The following is a 23123-nucleotide window of genomic DNA, read 5'->3' as shown; positions in this document are numbered from 1 at the left end:
CTCATCCAGAATAGTGAAGGTAATGCCATCACACTCCTGACCCCGCGCCTTGTAGATGGGGGAAACGCTTTAAATTTCTGGTCATCAAATTCCAGGAAAGATATAATCGCACAGGAGGAGGGCTGCAGAGGAGACTTACGAGGATGTTGGATCAATAAACAGAATGCCGGAAGAACTCAGCAAGGTCGAACAACATCTGTGGAGGCAAAGGGTGTAAGTCGATGTTTCAGGTCGAGACCCTGCATCAGGACTGAGAGGGAACAGGAAGGATTGCCAGGATATAGCAGTACGAAGCAGGGTGTGACAGAGGCTTGTAGGTGGGGACCAGATGAGGAGGGGATGATGGACAGATGGAACCGGGGGGGGGGGGGGGGGGGGGGGGGGGGGGGGGGGGGGGGGGGGGTGGGGGGGGGGAGGGGATGGGAAAGATAAACAAAGAGAGGAGAAAACTAAGTGGGATCGATGAGTGTGTCTGGAGTGATTTGGAGATCTACACTCAATTTTTGGAAACTCCAGGACAGTTGTGGAGAGTTTGAAACCCTGGATCTACTTTCCTATGTCTAAGCAAGATCATCTGCAATCCCAAGCACCTGAGATTCAACTATTATAAATGTGGGCACTTCGGAGGTGAGCATGTGTTAGAACAGTTTGGACTGTTGATGCCTGCTTGACGGCAGCAATGAGGCAAAAACCTAACTGAATCTTCAAACTTCACAGCATGGCATCAGAATTGGGTGGTTAGGTTTAACTGATCTGGAATACTCTAATTATTCTGTTCCTTCAGGCTTAAGATGTTGTGGACAGGGTTTAACATAAACATCAATTTGCATTTCAGTGCAGTGCAGTGAAGGATTTTCATTGAGGATGTTAAGGGAAGGTGACATTCCTATTTTCATTCACAGTCTGTAGATGTCACTGGAGAGGACTGTCCTCTACTGAAATAAGTGCACAAAACGCTGGAAACACTCAGCAGGTCATGCAGCATCTGTGGGGAGAGAAACCTTCATTGATTGGAGGAAGATATAAGGGGGGATGTCAGGGGTAAGCTTTTCACAGAGAGGCGGTGGGTGCGTGGAACACACGGCCAGCAGAGGCTGTGGGGGGCAGATACATTAGGGACGTTTAAGAGACTCTTAGATAGACGCATGAATGATAGAGAAATGGAGGGCTATGTGGGAGGGAAGGATTAGATAGATCTCAGGGCAGGACAAAATGTCAGCACAATATCATAGGCCGAAGGGCCTGTACTGTGCTGTAATGTCTGTGTTCTATGTTTTGGTCTGGACTCGTCGTCAGAACAGGGAAGGAGGCTGGAAGGTGGGTCCCGGTGGAGGTTTCCTCTATGCAGGAGTCTTTCCCCTTTACATCGGGGACCTGGGGTGGAGGGTGCTGGAAGGGAAAGAGGGTGAACAAGGTGAAAGGGACAGGTGAAATCCTCCTGGGGAGCAGAGGAGACCTCTTCAGGGCTGGCGTTCCTGGAAGAGAAGGGGCAGTGATTCAACAGGAAACAGAAAACACTGGAAAAACTCAGCAGATCAGGCAGCATCTGTGGAAGGAGAAACAGCTCTGTAACTCTTGGTCAGAACTGGGAAAGAACTGAGGGCCTCTGAACTCTGCGGAGGGCAGACAATGGCTCGATTGTCTCCCCTGTGGTTACTCTGTTCCTGTGCGTATGTATGCAACAATTATTTCCCTCAGCACAAATCTCAAAAGTTGGAGTAAAGATCTAATTGATGCAATAGTTAAAGGGTATTCTAGGCCTGACACTCACTGAAGGAGAAAGTACCATGATGAGTACTTGGTGTGGTTTAGCCATCTGGGCTACCTACAAACAGTGGGGAAGTGAGATGAGCTGGCATGGACATGATGGGCTGAATAGCTTCTGTAAATTTCTCCGGGTCAGCTCGCCATATAAGGCTCTGTTAATTCTGGGAAGGTCATGGAGTCTGCATTTTAACTATCCATTTGTCATTGGAACATTACTGATTTGTCAAGGACACTAGACTCACAACAATCAACTGCAACCCAATAAAATCTAGGTGTAATTGTATATGTCAGGGGTTTGGTATCAGCCCTCTCTCCAGGCAAGGTTAAAGCACCGCTACCTGCTGCCTCTGACTCAATGAACACGTCATTAGTCTAATTAAACAGCATGAGTATTGCCTATGTAGCTGTGACCCGAGTGTGGGGACTATATCGCAGAGCAGAGACGACCCCATTTAGAATTTCAGCCTCTCCCCAAAGCGTCAAGTGTCTTGTAAAGCTCTAGGATATAAAAATGACTTATCTCACTCCAGCTATCCAATAGGAGATTGGGTATGGCAGGAATAATGAGATCTGAGTTTGCATATTTATAGACTCCCTTAACACTCAGCACTTTGAGAGAATAAAACCCGCAGATGTCTTTTTATTAAATTGGAATATGTTTCGATATGTATAGGCACCAGCATGATTTTTGAAAGGTTTGGTTCTTTTAATCTCCATAAAATAACTTGCGTACTCTAGTCCTTCCTCCCCCACTCCCACCTGCTGTGATTGGAGGTAGGATTTGCCACAACACCAATTAATTCTAAAATAAGGAGCTGAAGGTTTGCAACCTGACTGTCTTTGGACTGTTCACTGTGGTTGAGTGGTGGACCCCGTCTGCATCATTGATTTTCTTGAGACGTTGCTTGGGGTGATGTCAGTAAAGGCTTACATTTATACAGCATCTTCGAGGCAATTCCCATTTACTGCACAGGGACCAGAAATGGAAGATTTTTGTCTCGTGGTGTGGGAGGTTCCCTGAGAATATTAGACAGAAGCAATGTGAGAAATGCCCAGTTTTGGATTCAAATGGGGTGGGATGTGGGTCCAAGTGCCCTGACCAGGAGTCCTCGGATTGGTCAGAAAAAGCCTGAAGAACCAGAGTCCATCCCACGGACAATGTTCCTCCTGTAAGCACCAGAACCAGAGAAATGGCTAGTTGTGGTTAGTGGGTTCATGATGGTCAAATGTTAGTTGCATTCTCTCTCCTATATAGAGTCATACAGTACGGAAACAGGCCCTTCAGTCCAACTTGTCCATGCCGACTGTATTGCCCTGCGAGCCGGGTCCCATCTGCCCGCGTTTGGCCCATAGCCCTCCAAACCTCTCCTATCCACGTACTTATCTGGATGGCTTTTAAATGTTACTAATGTGCCTGCCTCAACCACTATTCTGGCAGCTCATTCCAAATACGCACCACCCTTTGTGTGAAGAAGCTGCCCCTGATTGTCCCTATTAAATCTCTTACCTCTAATCTTAAACTTATTCCCTCTTAACATAGAACATACTACAGCACAGTACAGGCCCTTTGGCCCACAATGTTGTGCCGACAATTTATCTCTTGTCTTTAAGCACCCCCTCCCTGGGAAAAAGACTGTGTTCTTTCACCCTGTCTATGCCCCTCATGATATTCTATATCAGGTCACCCCTCACTCTCCTACGTTCCACGGGAATAAGTCCTAGTCTACACAACCCCTCCTTGTAACTCAGGCCCCCAAGTCCAGGCAACATCCTGGTAAATCTTTTCTGTGCTCTTGCTAATGTAATAACATCCTTCCTATAACAGGTGTGGCCAAAACTGCAGATAATACTCCAAGTGTGGCCCTCACCACGTGACTACATTATGACCTGCTTCTGAACCAATGAATTGTGGCAAAATGCTTCGCAAATTTGAATGCATGAGGAACCAGATCGAAACAGCAAGTTCTTCCTTTCACAACTTGTTGGTATGTGTCTAATTGAGAACAACTGCTTGACGATATGTATCCACAAACAGGTGTTCTCTGGAGAGACTACACTCCCATCTCCAGATCACAGCTTATGGCTTGTTTGAGGGGCAACACCCAGGCAATTTCAGATGTGTTCCACCATTAGCCGGTTAGGATGGATAGAGAAGGGGAGAAAATAAATTGTAATGTATCAATTCAGAGTAAAGAGTTTCTGTTAACCTTGCATTAGCCCGTTTGCCTACGAGGTGTGTGCTGGGCCATGAGAACCAAGATGGCCTCCAAGTCAATCCTTGGTTCACACGAGAAAAACTAACCTCTACTTCAGACACTTTGTGGAGCTCTGTATTAACAGCTTAGGGTCAGGAAAGGGGGGAATGGGAGGGAAGGTGAGGGGGGTGGGGAAAGAGAATGAGGGGAAGGAGGTGGGTCAGAGAAGAGAGGGAGGAACAAGGAAAACTTATATTTCTACATGAACATTCACAGAAAACGCTCCAAAATGCTTTACGGCCAAAAATGTGCTGTTGAAGTGTTATCACTACCTGAAGGAAGGAAAATGTGGCACCAATTTCCTCTCATGGCGTGAGATATCCCAGAGAAGCTTTGGTAATTGGTGGAATCAACATTGGCCAAGGAAATAGCTCCACTGACCTTCTTCAGACAAAGAGGCATCAGGCGGGGCGGAGGTAGGGGTTGGGGTAGGAGGTAAAAGAAAATGGAGCGGAAGAGGAAGAGGAAGGAGAGATGAGGGAAGGGGAAGAGGGGGAGGAAGAGGACAGGGGAAAGAGCAGGGAGAGGGGAAGGGATTGGGAGAGGGGGAAATAGAGAATTATAGACATCAAACCAGACCCAGGATCATGCTCACGCTGTGCTAACTCTCCATTGCTCACGAACAGTAACACAGTGTTTATCACAGATGATAGCGCAGTTGGATAATTCTTCCAGTATGAGGTAATGGGATTGAGGCGACAACAGAGAGAGGTGTAAAAATACATCAGCAAACTGAGGTAGGTTGGGAATTTCCATGCAGAGCTCACATTACATTAATGCAAGGATGGTAAATTGACCATCTAATTTGTTATGCTTGATTCCCCTTCAGTTATTATTTAGCAGACCTCAGTTGATCCTTTTGGAGGAGGGGACTGCAGTGCGTGTTGCCTGCAAGTGGGAGAAACAGCAGAAAATCTCGTCAAGCTCCATCTGCTTTAAGATAATTTCCAAACGTCTGGCCAACGTCTTTCAACTCCAGCATTCCCTCGACAATCTCCCGGCTTTGTGTTTCAATCTGAGCTCATAAAGGAGAAATCCTTCTTTTATTGAGAAAAGGAGAAGGCTTGTTTGCTTTGCAGTTGAGAAGTTACTGTGACACCGTGGTTCACAGCTGGGGCTTTAACTAGAGTGAGCTGCTACTTACGACAGAGACGAGTGGGTAAAGTCTCACATTTCAAGTAGAAGTCATTTCATTCTTCCAGACTCAGAGTAGCAGAGTGGCACAGGTAATATGGGTCTATTACCTCCAGTTGAGTCATAGCTAAATTTTTATAGGTGCACCAAAGAAAGCATCTGATTCCGATGCATCACAGCTTGGCATGGCAACTGCTCTGGCAATACCACAAGAAAATTGCAGAGAGTTGTAGACACAAATCAGTCCATCAGGAAAACCAGCCTCCCTCCGTGGACTCTGTCGACACTTCTCACTGCCTTGCAAAGCAGCCAGCATAATCAAAGACCCCACCTACCCAGACATTCTCTCTTCTTCCCTCTCCCATCGGGCACAAGATACAAAATCTTGAAAACATGGACCTCCAGGCTCAAGGATAGCTTCTATCCCTCTGTAATCAGGCTTCTTGAATGGACCTCTTGTACATTAAAGATGAACTCTTGACTTATAATCTACCTTGTCATGGCCCTTGAACCTTATATTCTGCCTACACTGCACTTTCTCTGTAACTGTAACACTTTATTCTGCATTCTGTTATTGCTTTTCCCTTTGTACTACCTCAACGTACTTATGTTTTGAAATGGCCTGTATGGATGGCTTGCAAAACTAAGTTTTTCACTGTACATGCGACAATAACAAACCAATTTCAATTCCAATCCTGATCTCTGGTGCTGCCTGCGTGGAATTTTGCACTTCCTCCCTATGAACGTGTGGGTTTCCTCCCGTTGCTCCCGGTCTCCTACCTTATCACAAATATGTATGGTTGGTGACTGGCCCACTGTGTTATGGCCCCTAGTATGCAGCTGAGTGGTAGAAATGGGGGGCAGGGCAAGAAGTTGATGGGAATAATGTGTAGAATAAAAATGGAATGAGTGTAAGATTAGTGTAAATGGGTGCTTGATGGTCAGCATGTATTCGGTGGGCCGAAGGGCCTATTTCTATGCTGCATGACTCTAACGACCAAAACCTCGAAAGTCTGGTTATCCCATGTACATTCTTCATGTAATACATTCTACCCCCACCTCCAACAGAGTGAGAGGAAGCGTGTGCTTCTTCAGAACGAGAAGTCCCGCATCAGCGTAATGCATCTACGTCCCTTTAGATGCCAGCACAGTCTGCCAGAACTACTTAAGGCAACAGCACACAAGATGCTGGATGGAACTCTAGCGGGTCAGGCAGCGCCTGTAGAGGGAAACGGACACTCGACGTTTCAGGTTGAGACCCTTCATCTGGGTAAGTCGTTGTGAGGCCACATTGTTTTGGTCAAAAACCGTGGTTTAAAATGGAAGAGTGTGGAAAAGATTTACGAGGATGTTCCAGGACTAGAGGGCCTGAGTTATAGGGAGAGGTTGGCCAGGCTAGGTCGTTTATTCCTTGGAACATAAGGAGAATGAGGGGGCGACCTTATAGAAATGTTTAAAATTATGAGAGGCGTAGATAAGGTGGATCATAACATTCTTTCCCCAGGGTAGGGGAGTCCAAAACTAAGGGGCAAAGGGTTAGGGTGAGAGGGGAAAGATTTCAAGGGACCTGAGGGGCAACTTGTTCACACAGAGGATGGTGAGTGTATGGAACGAGCTGCCAGAGGAAGTGGTTGAGGCAGGTACATATAGTATCATTTAAGAAGCACTTGAATAGGTACATGGAGGGGCGGGGCTTACAGGGAAATGGGCCGAACCGTAGGAAATTGGGACTAACAGGGTGGACACCATGGTCAGCATGCACTCGTTGGCCGAAGGGCCTGTACCTGTGCTATATTTCTCTACGACGGTCCATTTCTCTCCACAGATGCTGCCTGACCCTTTCAGTTCCTCCAGCATTTTGTTTGTTGCTCCAGATTCCAGCATCTGCAGTCTCTTGTGTCTCTACTTAAACCAACATATAACTTCTCCACCTGAACATACAAACATATGAATTGGGAACAGGAGGAGCTCACCTCAGCCCTTCTAACCTGTTCTGCCACTCAATAAGATTGTGGCTGATCCAACCACAGACCTCAGCTACACATTCCTATACCCACCGCAGTTATCCTTCACCCCATTGTTTCCCAAATATCTATCTATCCCTGACTTAAAGAGGCCTGCTTCCGCTGTGCTGTGAGGAAGAGTTCCTAATATTCATGACCCTTGGAGAACAAAAAGTTACGTATACTTCCTGAAGGTTCTTTACTAATTTTGTAGCTTTGTACCACAAACAGAATTCTTTGCCAACAATGCAACACCACCAATTCCATTTATATTGTGCCTTCACAGGATTGTTCACAGACCGTTAACTAGAACAAATGAACCTGAGACAGTACCACACACGTCATCATGGCCCGTAACTTTTATCCATAGTGTTATATAGCGCAGAACAGGCCCAACTGGTCCATGCTGACCAAGATTCCCATCTAAGATAGTCCTGTTAACCAGTAAAGAGTTTGCGCCTTGTCAGAAGAATCACCCAATCTGATGCAGTCAGTTCAGGGAAAACACAAGAGGCTGCAGATGCTGGAATCTGGAGCAAAAAAAATCACCATATCTGAGCTGACTATCAAGTTCCCATGTACACTAATCCCATTCCCTTTATCGTCCTGTGCATTCTTCCCTCTGTGGTAGAGAAGGCGTTTGGCGTGCTTGCCTTCATCGGTCAGGATATTGAGTACAGGAGTTGGGACATCTGTAGAAGACGTTGGTAAGCCCGTACCTGGAGGACTGCGTACAGTTTTGGTTGTCCCTGCCGCAGGAAGGATGTCATCAAACATGGAAAGTGTGCAAAAAAGATTTACGAGGACGTTACCAGGACTGGAGGGTTGAGTCACAGAGGAGGTTGGATAGGTGAGGGAAACAAATGACTGTAGATGCTGAATCTAGATGAAAAACATGGTGATGCTGGAGGGAACTCAAGGGAACCAAAGGTTCTTCTCAGAGGAGGTCACTGAGACTCCTGGCAGGAAGAACCACAGGAAAACACATTCCTGTGGCGACAACAAAGCAGGACAAGAAGGTCATTCAGACTTTTGAGCCTTCTCCACCATTCAATATGATCATGGCTGAGTGAAAAATCCTGCAGATGCTAGAAATCTGAAACAAAACCAGAAAATTTTGGGAACACTCAACAGATCAAGCAGCATCTGCAGCATCTTAAGATCTGAGGGACCATGCATCTGACCTTAACTCAGTCTGTCTCTCCACAAGATGCTGCCTGACTTGCTGAGTTGTTTCCAACAGTTTCTGATCATGACTGATCGATTAAATCAATACTAAGTCCCTGCTTTCCCTTCACACCCTTGATGCCCTTCTTGTCAAAAGATCTATCTCATTCCTTAGCTATATTCAGTGACTTGGATTCTTGAACAGCTTTGGTTGGAGAGAATTCTACATGTTCACCACTCTGGGTGAAGAAATTCCTCCTCTTTTCCTGTGTTTATCCTGTATCTTGAGACTGTGACCCCTGCTCTGGACAAATTCTCTCACTCCCAGCCAAGTAAACGTCCTCCCTGCATCCTGTCTGTGAATCCCATCAGATTTTTGGACATTCCAAAGCAATCTCCTCTCATTCTTCTAAACTAAAAGAGAAACTAGGCCTTGGATTGATTTGCATACCAGGGTGTAAGATCATAGGGTGCACCTGATTGTTGCATCATGGTCTGGAACGGCAATTCAAACACGCAGGGAACGTAAGAAGCTGCAGAAAAGTCATGGACTCTGCCCAATAAATCACAGGCACATCCCTTCCCACAGTTGAAAGTATCTACTCAGGCGCTGCCTAAAGAAAGGCAAGATCTATCATCAAAGATCCCCACCATGCCATCTTTTTGCAGCTACCATACGGGCAGAAGGTACAGAAGCCTGAAGTCCCACACCACCAGGTTCAAGAACAGCTACTTCTCTTCAACCATTCACTTCTTGACCAACCGGTACAACCCCAATCACAACCTCAGTTTTGCAACACTATGACCACTTTGCACTTACATGGATCTTTTTTTATTCTAACTGTGCTCTTTCTTGTACAACTTTTGTTTGAATTTATGTTTTTCTTGTGAATGTCATGTGCCTGTGATGCTGCTGCAAGTAAGATTTTCATTGCACTTGTGCATATGACAATAAACTCGACTTTGACATCACCAGGCTTCCTTCCTCCAGCATCCCAGCAGCGAGTAGGCATTTATATCGGTCAACAATTGCTACCAGTCCCATCAATGTACAACTAGTTAAGGCACCAAAACACCCAGAGCTGTGCCCATTACCCTGGCAATGAGGTACCACACTCTTATTGTGCGCCACCTTCCCGGCAGTAGGAGATTAGGCAATTTATTCACAAGTTGATAATAATATTGCTGAATGTTAGGGAGCAAAGCAAAAGTCATATTTCGATATAAATGGATTTAACAATAGCAAGTTTCTTCTTGTGTGATTTTATAACGACAAGCTATCAACTGCGGCACAAGAATAGCTCTAAAAAGCATTCAATCATTCACTTCAAGGTGATCTCCATCTGTGAGGTTTGCTATTCAGCAGAATGTTAAAGACGAGAATATTTTAATGGAGCAACTTCAGCTGATTGTATCACAAGGCAGATGAATAAACCAATCTCCCCTATTAACTTTACGAATCTGGTAGGGGATATCACATGTCGAAGCATTAAAAAAATGTTTATTTCCTTTGCAAAGGTGGTATTGGTAGTTCAATACAAGGATATGCTGCCTTTGATTGTTCAGGCAAGGAAACATGCAGTAGATTTGGTTTTCGTTGCGTAATGTGATGGATGAGTCTGATAGCAAGCATATTTAGGCTATAAATCCACTAGGGTAATGGTAATTGTCAGCAAGGACTAAAGCAGAGAGAACTGGCATGGTGTAGATGTTATATTGTCAGTGGGAGCTCTGAGATTGAATCACAAAATCCCCCAGAATGGTTTCAGTTAAGGGGGGCGTGTAACTTTATGTGCAATCTAATTTCCTGGCTAAAACCAAGCAGTCAGCCTGGAAGCCTTTTCACCTCTTTAGTGTCATTTTCTTTTGTTTAAATTGGAAGCTTGAAATGCCTGATTCCAAAGGTGGGAAAGGTGCAGAAGAGAAGAAAATGAGAAATGAAAGAGGCACCTGCTGCAGGCACCGAGATTAGGGGCAGGAAGAGGCCATTCAGCCCCTCGACCCCATTCTGTTCACTCATTGAGATCATTGCTTGGTCTATCCCTTCAGAGTCATAGAATTGTACAGCCCTTTGGCCCAGCTTGTCCATGCTGACCCTGATGCTTAATCTATGCTAGTCCCATTTGCCCCCTACTCCTCTCCTTTCCAAGTACCTGTCCAAATACATTTTAAAGACTGTAATTGTACCTGCCTCCAACACTCACCAACATTTATCAATACACTATAGAAAGCATCCTATCCTGATGCATCACGGCTTGGTACGGCAACTGCTCTGCCCAGGACCACAAGAAACTGCAGAGAGTTGTGGACACAGCCCAGCACGTCACGGAAACCGGCCTCCCCTCCTTGGACTCTGGCTATACCTCTCGCTGCCTGGGCAGAGCAGCCAGCATAATCAAAGACCTCACCCACCCGGGTCATTCTCTCTTCTCTCCTCTTCGATCGGTAGAAGATACAGGAGCCTGAGGGCACGTACCATCAGTCTCAAGGACAGCTTCTATCCCACTGTGATAAGACTATTGAATGGTTCCCTTATACAATGAGATTGACTCTGACCTCACGATCTACCTTCTTGTGACCTTGCACCTTATTGCACTGCACTTTCTCTGTAGGTGTGACACTTTACTCTGAACTGTTATTGTTTTTTTACCTCAATGCACTGTGTACTAACTCAATGTAACTGCAACTGTGTGATGAATTGACCTGTAACGATCGGTATGCAAGATAAGTTTTTCACTGTACCTCAGTACAAGTGACAATAATAAACCAATATCAATACCAATACACTTCCTCCAGTACCTCGTTCGATATATGACCCCCATCTGTGTGAAAATCTTACCCTCAGATCTCCTTTCAATTTCTCCCCTCTCACCTTAAACCTATGCCTACTAGTTTTAGACACCACCCACCCCCCCCCCCCGATAAAGGGTAACCTTAGGAAAAAACTCTGATGATCTACCTTTTCTATGCTCTTCATAATTTTGTAAACCTCTATGCAGTCACCCCTCAGCATCCTATATTCCAATGAGAATAAACTCAACTGATCCAATCTCTCCTAATAAGTACAACCCTCCATTCCTGGCAACACCCTGATGAATCTCCTCTGCACTCTCTCTATTGCTACCACATCCTTCCTGTAGTGTGGTGACCAAAAACTGTACACAGTACTTCCAGTGTGGCCAGAGAAATGTTCTCTGCATCTGCAACATGATGTCCCAAACTCTTATACTCATGCATTAGCCTATGAAGTCAAGCATACCAAATGGCTTCTTTACTACCATATCCACCTGTGTTGCCATTTTTGGGAAGCTATGAGCTTGCACCCTAAGGTCTTTGTGTACCTCAGCACTCCTGAGGTCATTGCCATTATTGTAATATACCCCTTTGGTATAAGATGTTCCAACATACATTACCTCACGCTTTACTGCAGGTTGTGTCCCTCGGTATCGTAGGTTTCAAAAGAGTGGACCACCAGATGAGTGCACTCTCCCTGCATCTCTGAGATTCAGCCATGATGAGGTCTGGTGTTAAGCAGTCCTGGCAAAATCCAAAATGGTGAGTAGGTGGCTGGTGAGTAAATCTGCTAGGTAGGACTGACAGTGACACCTCCTATTGCTTTGCTGATAATTGAGATTAGAATGACTGGGCAGTAATTTGCCTGCATTTTTGTGAGCGGGATACATCTGGGCAATTTTCCTTCCAGTCGGGTAGATGCTGGTGTTGTAACTGGACTGGAACAACTTGGGTAGAGGCACAGCTAGTTCTGAAGTGCAGGTCTTCTGAACTATAGCTGGGATGGTGTCTGTTCCTGTAGCCTTTGCTGCATCCAGTTTCTCTCAGCTGTTTCTTGATATTCACGGGACAGTCAGCGTGGCTTTGTGCTGGGCAGGCAGGTCATGCCTTACAAACTTGATCGAGTCTTCTGAGGACGTGATGAAGGTGGGGCAGTAGATGTTGTCCATGCAGACTTTAGTAGGGCATTTGACAAGGTTCCTCATGGTATGCTAATCCAGATGATTAAGATGGCATCGGATCGATGGTGGTGGAACAGGCTGCCAGGGGTACTGGTGGAGAAGATACAACAGTGGCATTTTATGAGGCTTTTAGACAGGCACATGAATGCGCAGGAATGGAGGGATGTGGATCAACGTGCAGACAGAAGATATTTAGTTTAATTTGGCATCGTGTTCAGCGCAGACATTGTGGGGCCAAAGGTCCTGTCCTGTGCTGTACGGTTCTATGTTTATATCACATGAGATGAATGGAATTGGATGCAGAGAGGCTTCTATGATGTTGTGGATCTCAGGAGGAAGCTAAAATGCATCATCCACTCAACAATTTCTAGCTGAATATTGGTGAGACTGCTTCAGTTTAGTAATTAGCTCTCATATGCTGGGCCCACCATCATTAAGAACCAGTTTATCTTAGAACCACTGCTTCCTGTTATGTCCAAGTCATTGTGAACTCGTTCACTGAAGCTTGTATACATTACTTATGTACATAGTGGATTTGGAATATTTTGCGGGTGATATCCCTCCGGTGCTTTGAGGCACCTGCTGTAGGTAGCCCAGGTTATAGTGTCATACAGCATAGAAACAGGCCTTTCGGCCCAACTCATCCATGCCGACCAAGTTGTCCACCTAAGCTGGTCCCATTTGCCCAAGTTTGACCCATATCCCTCTAAACCTTTCCTATCCAAGTACTTATGCAAACATATTTTAAATGTTGTTATCTTAAATGTAGGTCTCTGAAGCATGCTGGAGGCAGAGATCGTCAAACACCCTTTCCTTCAAGTCACTCAAAGTCTAAACTGAAGCACTGAAACCAATGGTGAACTTCATAATCTGTCTGCCTCGTTGAGAGGTGGCTCCCAACATGTGGACATTGTTCATGTTTGCTAGAGTCTTGTCATGAGCCTTAACTGTCAGAAGGTGGTGTGGACCAGCAAGGGCAAGTTGAGGGAAGACCTTTGCTTTGCGAGTGATCTAAGCCTCAGTGAACAAATTGATGTTTTGGAGTTCAGCCTCTGAACATGCACAAATGCAAGAGTTGTCTCTGTACTGCCGCTTGACTGAGATTATGTTCCACAGGATGGCAAAGTCACTAAATCTCATTCTTCGATATCCAATTGTTGGATCTGAGGTTAGTAATAAGGTGATGTTCACCCTTCTTTCATCAAATGACACATTATTTTCTGCAATATCAGAACTTGCCACAAAACTGTTCATCATTCAGGATTTTCAGGAGGATTTGAAACACTCTGTATTGATCTGAAGTGATTTATAATGTAGCCACTGCTTTTTGACTCCATTTCTTTCTATCATCCACCCTCAGTGATGACCCCTATTGCACTCTCGTGGTGTTTTTGAACAAGGCCGATCGATATTTTGTCACTCATTGTCTGTATGAGTCATAGATCTTCACAGCAGGATTTTACCGAAGTCTCCCATGTTATTCTACTATGTTACGTTCAAAATTACATTGTAACACAAGTGCATAAGAGCTGAAAGTCACCTTGCCCTAACTGTTTTTTTCCCCCCAAGAGTGCTCATTAAATATGCTTTTGAAAGAAAGGAATTTTGTTTCTCTGTTGCTTTCCAGGACCTTGAAATTTGTTAAAGGATGGACAATAGCCAGAAGACCTTTCTATACAAAACACAAGAAAATAGGAGCAGAAGTAGGACACTCAGCCCCTCAAGCCTGGTCTACCAATCAATATGGTCATGGCTGATGTGCCCCAAGCTTCAGTTCCTCTTCTGTGCCATTATCTAGTGGGTGAGACTGCCAGACTTGATATTAGAAGCATCTCCAAGTAGTCAGGTCCAGGTGAATAGTTAGAGTTTCAGATATATTTACAGACTACTTATCGACAACACTGTCGACCAGTTGCTTAGAGGTGGAATGGGGTGACAGATACAGAGTAAATGGTGATTTGTACGGGAAGCAAATCTGCCTCGAGAAAGCAGCCAACATCGTTAAGGACCCCTCTCACCCTGGTCATCATCTCTTCTCCCCTCTTCTGTCAGGCAGAAGATACAAGATCTTGAGAGCACGTACCACCAGAGTCAAGGTCAGCTTCTATCCTGCTGTTTTCAGACTCTTCAACAGACCTCTCACACACAAAGATGAACTCTTGATCTCCCAATTTACCTCGTCAAGGCCCTTGAGCTTTATTTGTTTACCTCCACTGCACTTTCTCTGCAGCTACAACACAATATTCTGCATTCTGATTTTTTCTTTTTATAACGTCAATGTACTTATGTATGGCATGATCTGTCTGGATGGCATGTAAACAAAAGCTTTTCCCTTTATCTTGGTATATGTGACAATAATAAACTGATACCAATGGACAAAGTCTATTTATAGGGTGATAGGAATAGTAACTACAGCAAACTCTGCCAATAAAAGCAGGCTAATTTTTCCAGAAAAAAAATGCAGTGAGTGGAGGATAGTTATGTGGATACAATCAAACCTAAGATGTCATGCCAGAGGATGGCTGTTATATTCTGGGTTTCTATTCAATTTGGCATGTCCCCTTTGACACTCACCAACTTTTATCGATGCACCATAGAAAGCATCCTATCTGGATGCTTCACAGCTTGGTGTGGCAACTGCTCTTCCTGGAATCACAAGAAACTGCAGAGAGTTGTGGGCACAGCCCAGCACATCACGGAAACCAGCCTCCCCTCCAGGGACTCTGTCTATACCTCTCGCTGCCTTGGTGAAGCAGCCAGCATAATCAAAGACCCCACCCACCCGGGTCATTCTCTCTTCTCCCCTCTCCCATCAGGCAGAAGATACAGAAGCCTGAGGGCACGTACCACCAGGCTCAAGGACAGCTTCTATCCCACTGTGATAAGACTATTGAACGGTTCCCTTATACGATGAGATGGACTCTTGACCTCACAATCTACCTTATTATGACCTTGCACCTCATTGTCTAACTGCAATGCACTTCCCTGTAGCTGTGACACTTTACTCTGTATTCTGTTATTGTTTTTACCCTGTACTACCTCAATGCACTGTGTAATGAATTGATCTGTACGAACGGTAGGCAAGACGAGTTTTTCACCGTACCTCGGTGCAAGTGACAATAATAAACCAATGCCAATACCAATGGTGAACAAGGGCTTGTGAGAACAGCCTATCATAAAAAGTTAGCTCCAAAATAAGGATCAGTAAATCCAACTTTTTGTTTCTAGCCTGGACCACTTATTCTCTCTCAGATCCACGTTGAAAGAAGCCAGTGAATAGGGACAGAAGAAACGGCAGACGCTGGAACCTGGAGCAAAAAACAAACAGCTGGAGGTACTCAGCAGGTCGAGCAGCATCTGTGGGGGGAGAGGGAGAGGTCCAGACCCCTGCATTTGTAGATGGAGCTAGGTCATATGTCATCCTTGATCTCATTCAATGGCGGTATAAGTTTGAGAATCTCCTCCAGTTTGTAAGAAGTCCTGCAGGAGCTGAATCACAAGGTGTAGCTGAAGAGCATGGATGGATTTATGGTGAAACAAGATGTGGATGAAACTGGTAATTGGTCATTGGTTTATTATTGTCACATGTACCGAGATACAATGAAAGGCTTTTGTATGAATGCCATCCAGACAGATAAGAGATAAGGTATCTTTATTAGTCACACGTACATCAAAGCACACAGTGAAATGCATCTTTTGCGTGGAGTGTTCTGGGGGCAGCCCGCAAGTGTCGCCACGCTTCCGGTGCCAACATGGCATGCCCACAACTTCCTAACCCGTACACCTTTGGAATGTGGGAGGAAACCGGAGCACCCGGAGGAGACCCACTTAGACATTGGGAGAACGTTCAAACTCCTTACAGACAGCGGCCGGAATTGAACCCAGGTCGCTGGTGCTGTAATAGCTTTTCGCTAACTGCTAAGCTGCCGTGCCATACATAAGTACATCAAGGTAGTGAAAAAGAAAACATGATGCAGAATATATTGTTGCAGTTACAGAGAAAGTGCAGTGCAGGTCGACAAATAAGGTGCAAGGGCCACAATGAGGTAGATTGAGAGATCAAGAGTTCAGCTGTAGTATATGAGTCATAGAACCATAGAACAATACAGCACAATACAGGTCCTTCGGCCCACCATGTTGTGCCGACCTTTAAACCACACATAAGACTATCTAACCCCTTCCTCCCACATATCCCTCTATTTTAAATTCCTCATAAACCTATGTAACAATTTCTTGAACTTGACCAATATATCAGCCTCCACCACTACCCCAGGCAGCACATTCCATGCACCAACCACTCTCTGGGTAAAAAACCTCACTCTGATATCTCCCCTGAACTTCCCACCCATTACTTTAAAGCCATGCCCTCTTGTACTGAGCATTGGTGCCCTGGGAAAGAGGCGCTGGCTGTCCACTCTGTCTATTTCTCTTAATATCTTGTATATCTCTATCATGTCTCCCCTCATCCTCCTTCTCTCCAAAGAGTAAAGCCCTAGCTCCCTTAGTCCCTCCTCATAATCCATACTCTCTAATCCAGGCAGTGTCCTGGTAAATCTCCTCCGCACCCTTTCCAACGCTTCCATATCCTTCCTATAATGAGGCGACCAGAACTGGACACAGTACTCCGAGTGTGGTCTAACCAGAGTTTTGTAGAGCTGCATCATTACCTCGCGCCTCTTAAACTCGATCCCACGACTTCTGAAAGCTAACATTCCATAAGCTTTCTTAGCTACCCTATCCACCTATGAGGCAAATTTCAGTGATCTGTAGATGTGAACCCCCAGATCCCTCTGCTCCTCCACACTACCCAGAATTCTGCCATTAACCTTGTACTCCGCCTTGGAGTTTGTCCTTCCAAAGTGTACCACCTCACATGTCTCCAGATTGAATTCCATCTCCCACTTCTCAGCACAGCTCTGCATCCTATCAATATCCCTCTGCAAGCTTCGACAGCCCTCCACCCTATCCACAACACCACCGACTTTTGTGTCATCTGCAAACTTGCTAACCCACCCTTCTACCCCCCTCATCCAGGTCATTAATAAATATCATGAAAAGTCGAGGTCCCAAAACCAATCCTTGTGGGACACCACTAGTCACAGCCCTTCAATCTGAATGCACTCCTTCCACTACAACCCTCTGCCTTCTACAGGCAAGCCAATTCTGAATCCATATGGCCAACCCTCCCTGGATCCCATGACTTCTGACCTTCTGAAGAAGCCTACCACGTGGAACCTTGTCAAAGACCTTAATAAAATCCATGTAGACCACATCTACTGGACTACCCTCATCAATGTTCCTGGTCACCTCCTCAAGGAACCCTATCAGGCTTGTGAGACATGATCTTCCCTTCACAAAGCCATGCTGGCTGTCCCTAATTAGTCCGTGATTCTCTAAATGCTCATAGATCCTATCTCTTAGAATCCTTTCCAACAGCTTGCCCACCATAGACATAAGGCTCACTGGTCTGTAATTCCCTGGACTAGCCATACTACCTTTTTTGAATAAGGGGACAACATTTGCCACCTTTCAATCCTCCGGTACCATTCCCGTGGACAACTAGGACTAAAGATCCCAGCCAATGGTTCAGCAATCTCCTCCCTAGCCTCGCGGAGCAACCTGGGGAATATTCCGTCAGGCCCCGGGGACTTATCTGTCCTAATATTTTCTAACAGCTCCAACACATCCTCTCCCTTAAAATCTACCTGCTCTAGAACATTAACCTTACCAACACTGTCCTCAGTGTCATCAAGGCCCCTCTCTTTGGTGAACACTGAAGAGAAGTATTCATTGAGAACCTCACCCAATTCCACAGCTTTCAGGCACATCTTCCCACTGTTGTCTCTAATCGGTCCTACCTTTACTCTCGTCATCTTTCTGCACTTCACGTACGTGAAAAAAACCTTGGAATTCTCCTTAACCCTACTCGCCAAAGCCTTTTCATGTCCCCTTCTTGCTCTCCTCAGCCCCTTCTTAAGTTCCTTCCTTGCTACTCTATATTCCTCATGAGCTCTATCTGATCCTTGCTGCTTACACCTTATGTATGCTGCCTCTTCTTCCTAACTAGTTGTTCCACTTCTCTTATCCCACATGGTCATAGTGGGATAGAAGCTGTCCTTGAGTCTGGTGGCAAAGAAGGGTTAGGTTTAAAGCACTGGAGAAGTAGTACAGCTGTGAGCAAGTTAGACTAAGTTAACGTCCATGCTTTTCATTTACAATAGAGTCAGAGTGAGAGACAGACAGAAATAGCTCTTTGGCCCACCAAGTCCATGCTAACTGCCAAGCACCCACTTTAATCTTACCCTAACCCATTTTATTCTCCCACATTGCCATCAACTGCCCTCCAGATTCTACCCTGCATCCACACACAAAGAACAATTTACAGTGGCCAATTACATGGGAGGAATCCAGACCACCCAGAGGAAACCCACGCAGTCACAGGGAAAACGTGCAAACTCCACGCAGACAGTGTCCGAGGTCAGGATTGAACCCGGGTCGCTGGAGCTGTGATTCTGCTAGCTGCACCACTTTGTCAACCTACTGCAGCTGGCGCAAAGTTAGCACAAGGTGACCTTTTAACAGTGATGTCCCGTTAACTTCCACAAGCTACTCTAACTTCACCCCTGTGACTTTTTACGCCATCAAACCACCGGATTAAGTTACAGCCTGGTACTCCAAGCCATCTCATGCTTTTACATATTTTATTCCAGGACTCAATAAAAAGGCAATTTGTTTTAAAATATGCAATCAGATTTTCTGTTGACCATAGTAATTGTGACTCCTCTGCTTTGGAGTGGGTGAGTGTGGCAGATTTACAGTGTTGCTGCTCTATCCTTGCTTGTTGCACTGTGAATATCTCTGTGCACGCTGATGAATTGTAAAGCATGCTCCAAAGAAAGACCAGCCACAAAAGAACTCGTATTCATTGTAAGTAATATGGGCCATCAATATCTGTGCCCCAATGTTAAATCATTGTTATCAATCTATCTATACAAGATAAGGATGTTTTCACATGAATTCTGAGAAAATAATTTGCAGTGATATTCAGCACTGTTTCTTATTCCTAACAAACCTCCTAGAAAAGAAAGTGTGGATAAAGGACCTAGTTTGATATGAGCGGAAGGTGAAGCAAACAGAAGTGGAAGGAATTGTGGACTGCACATACTGGTCTGTGGTTGTGAGTCTTCAGGACCCCATTGTGTCATTTCTTCAAAATCCAGGCTGACAGTCCACTGCAGTGCTGAGAGAGGGCTGCATGGTTAGACAAGCAGCTTCTTGGATAAGACACCACTCCAAGGCCCCAGCTCTACCCTCAGGGTGGGTTAATGATGTTACATGATTGTGAAGCAAAATCCCTTCCCTGATGTCCTGGCCAATATGCATCCCTCAGCTGAAATCAATAAAACAAATTATCCAATATTTGCAGATTGTGGAGCTTGCTATGCACCAGTTGCCTGTCATCTTTCCAATAATGGCTACACTTAAGTAGTATTTCATTTGCTGCAATCTATGTTGAAATTATGAGGGGAATAAATAGGGTGGACAAGCAATATCTTTTTCCCATTATTGAGAGATCCAATACCAGAGGGCATGCATTTAAGGTGAGAGGGGGTAGGTTCAGAACAGATGTGAGGGGTACGTTTTTTTACTCAGAGAGTGGTGGATGCCTGGAATGTGTTGCCTGATAGGGTCGTGGAGGCAAATTCGTTGGGGGCTTGGATGGGCACATGAATGAGAGGAAAATAGAGGGATATGGGCATTCTATAGGTAGGAGGAATTAGCTGTGTCAGCACAACGTTGTGGGCTGAATGGCCTGTTTTGTGCTGCACTGTTCTATGTTATGGAAGTAGTTATGTTCATGCAGGTCCCTTGATTTCTCACCTCTTCGACTTGTTTTCCCGCTGCACCATTCCTCCTCTAAGCCACAAGCTTTTAAAACTCATTTAACACATGGATTTTCATCTTATTTGCTGCTCTTTGAATTCATGCACAGGATGTGGGCTTTGCTGGCCAGGCCAGAATGAATGGGTCGGCTTTAATAGCCCCTGAACCAGCTGGGCCATTTCAGAGGCTTGCAATACAAAGACCAGGAACTTATGGTTTTACGTCGGAACAGCTGGGTGGAGAGACTAAATCGTGTTTTTTTTTCCCTGATTTATTCAATAGATATTTGACTTTGTATGAAATGGTGTTCTGAAGAGCTACTCCTGTCTGAGAGGTGAATGGATCCAAATTGAGAGGTACAGCATGAAAACAGGCCTTTCAGCTCAACTGGTCCATGCCGATCAAGATTCCCATCTAAGCTAGTCCCATTTGGCTCATATCCCTTTAATTCTTTCCTATTCATCTACCTGTCCAAATGCCTTTTAAATGTTGTAATTGTACCTGCCTCAACCATTTCCTCTGGCAGCTTGTTCCATATACGGACCACCGTCCGGGTGAAAAAGTTACCCCTCAAGTTCCTATAATATCTCTTCCCTCTCACCCTAAACTTAAGTCCTCTAGTTCTTGATTCCATAACCCTGGGAAAAAGATTGTGTGCATTCACCCTATCTATGCCCCTCATGATTTTATACACCTCTCTAAGGTCACTACTCATTCCCCTGCACTTCAAAGAATAAAGTCCCAACCTGCCCAACCTCTCTCCAAAACTCAGTCCCTCGAGTCCCAGCAACATCCTCATAAATCTCCTCTGCACTCGTTCCAGCTTAAATTTTAGGCTGGAATATTCCTAGAGCCAACTGGATGGGACAGGAGTGGTCCAAATGTCCACCAAATGGGGGCAAACCATCTGCAGTGTGGGACAGCTGTGACCCTCTGACAGATCTATAACTGGGCTGGCTTCACCCTCTGTACATGCGTCACTCTTGTTTATGAAGGCAGAGCGATTCTATGTGAAATCTCATCACAGTACCAGTGTCAACATACATAAGAGGAATAGCAATAATCCCATTGCTGCACAATGCTGGGCAGCTGAGGTACACCATTGATGGCACCCATTGGAATGAGGTGACCTCTTAATGTCTCCACATGCCTCAGTCACACCATGAGCAGAGTGCTTCCTAGCCTTCATACTATGTGAAACACAGATAGTTAGCACAAGCAGACCAAGTAATTAGGACAGGGAATGAAACAATGGCCTTGAATTCTTGCTATAGCTGTATAGGACATTGATGGGACTAAACTTGGAATATCAGCATGCAGTCCTGACCTGTGTTGAAAGAAAGATATACTTTGATTGGAGGTGGATTGGAGGAAGTTCACTCAATTAATTCCTGTGCTGAAGAGGTTATTTTACGAAGAAAGGTTGAGCAAGTTGGGCCTACGTTCATGGATTTTACAAGAATGAGAGGAGATCTTATCGAAATTTTGAAGGTAAGGAGGGAGCTTGACAGAGAAGATGCTGAGATAATATTTCCCCCCGTGTGGGAATTGAGAATAGGAGGCAGAGTTTCAGAATAAGTGTCACCCATATGGAGTCAAACAGCAGAGCCATTTGTCCCACTACGTCCACAACAACCAATTCGACAATAATCTGCCTTTTGATTCTTCTAACCAAAGTACATGGCCTCACACCTTCCCACATTAAACATTTGCCAAGTTTTTTGCCAGCACCTTCTCAGTAACACAAAAAGACATATTTCACTGTGTGTTTCGATGTACACGTGACTAATAAATATTTTATCCTGAAGATATCTTCAATGGTGGGGAGGGTTGTACCTGTGATGGAGCTGGCTGAGTCTACAACCCTCTGTAGCCTCTTTCAATCCTGTACGTGTTACAATAAGATAAAGATAAGGTATCTTTATTAGTCACATGTACATCGAAACACACAGTGAAATGCATCTTTTGCGTCAAATGTTCTAGGGGCAGCCCGCAAGTGTCACCACACTTCCGGCACCAACATAGCATGCCCACAACTTCCTAACCTGTACGTCTTTGGAATGTGGAGGAAACCGGGGCACCCGGAAGAAACCCACACAGACATGGGGAGAACGTACAAAATCCTTACAGACAGCATGGGATGGAGCTGCAGATCAGGAACAACTTTGAGTTAGAGTTAGAGTTAGACGCTTAAGATGCATGGGATCCTCGGTGACTTAGCCATTTGGATTCAGACTTGGCTTGTTCATAGAAGACAGAGGGTAGTGGCCGATGGGACTTATTCCAGCTGGAGGTCCGTGACTAGTGGTGTTCTGCAGAGGTCTGTACTGGGACCTCTGCTGTTTGTGACGAAAATAAATGACTCGAATGAAAACCGTGGATGGCGTGTTTGTTAGTTCAGAGACAATACAAAGGTTGATGGTATTGTGGATAGTGTAGAAATTTACCAAAGGATACAGCAGGATATAGATCAGTTGCAAATATGGACAAAGAAATGGCAGATAGAGTTTAATCCAGTCAAGTGTGAGGTGTTGCACTTTAGATCAAATGTAAGGGGACAGTACACAGTTAATGCAGGACCCTTAACAGTGTTGATATACAGAGGGATCTTGGGGGTCCAAGTCCATAGCTTCCTGAAAGTGGCTGCACAGGCTAATAGGGTGGTAAAGAAGGTGTATGGCATGCTTGCCTTTATTAGTCGAGGAATTGAGTTCAAGAGTCGGGAAGTTATGTTGCAGCTTTATAAAACTCTGGTTGGGCCGCATCTGAAGTATTGCATTCAATTCTGGTTGCCCCATTCTCGGAAGGATGTGGAGGGTCTGGGGAGGGTGCAGAAGAGGTTTGCCAGGATGCTACCTGGATTAGAGGGCACGTGTTATAATGAAAGGTTGGACAAACTTTTCTCTGGAGTGTCAGAGGCTGAGGGGAGACCTGATAGA

Source organism: Pristis pectinata, chromosome 17 (assembly GCF_009764475.1).
Source record: "Pristis pectinata isolate sPriPec2 chromosome 17, sPriPec2.1.pri, whole genome shotgun sequence".
In the NCBI taxonomy this organism is placed as follows: domain Eukaryota; kingdom Metazoa; phylum Chordata; class Chondrichthyes; order Rhinopristiformes; family Pristidae; genus Pristis; species Pristis pectinata.
The sequence above is the reverse complement of the archived record's forward strand: the minus strand, read 5'-3'. Positions refer to the sequence as shown.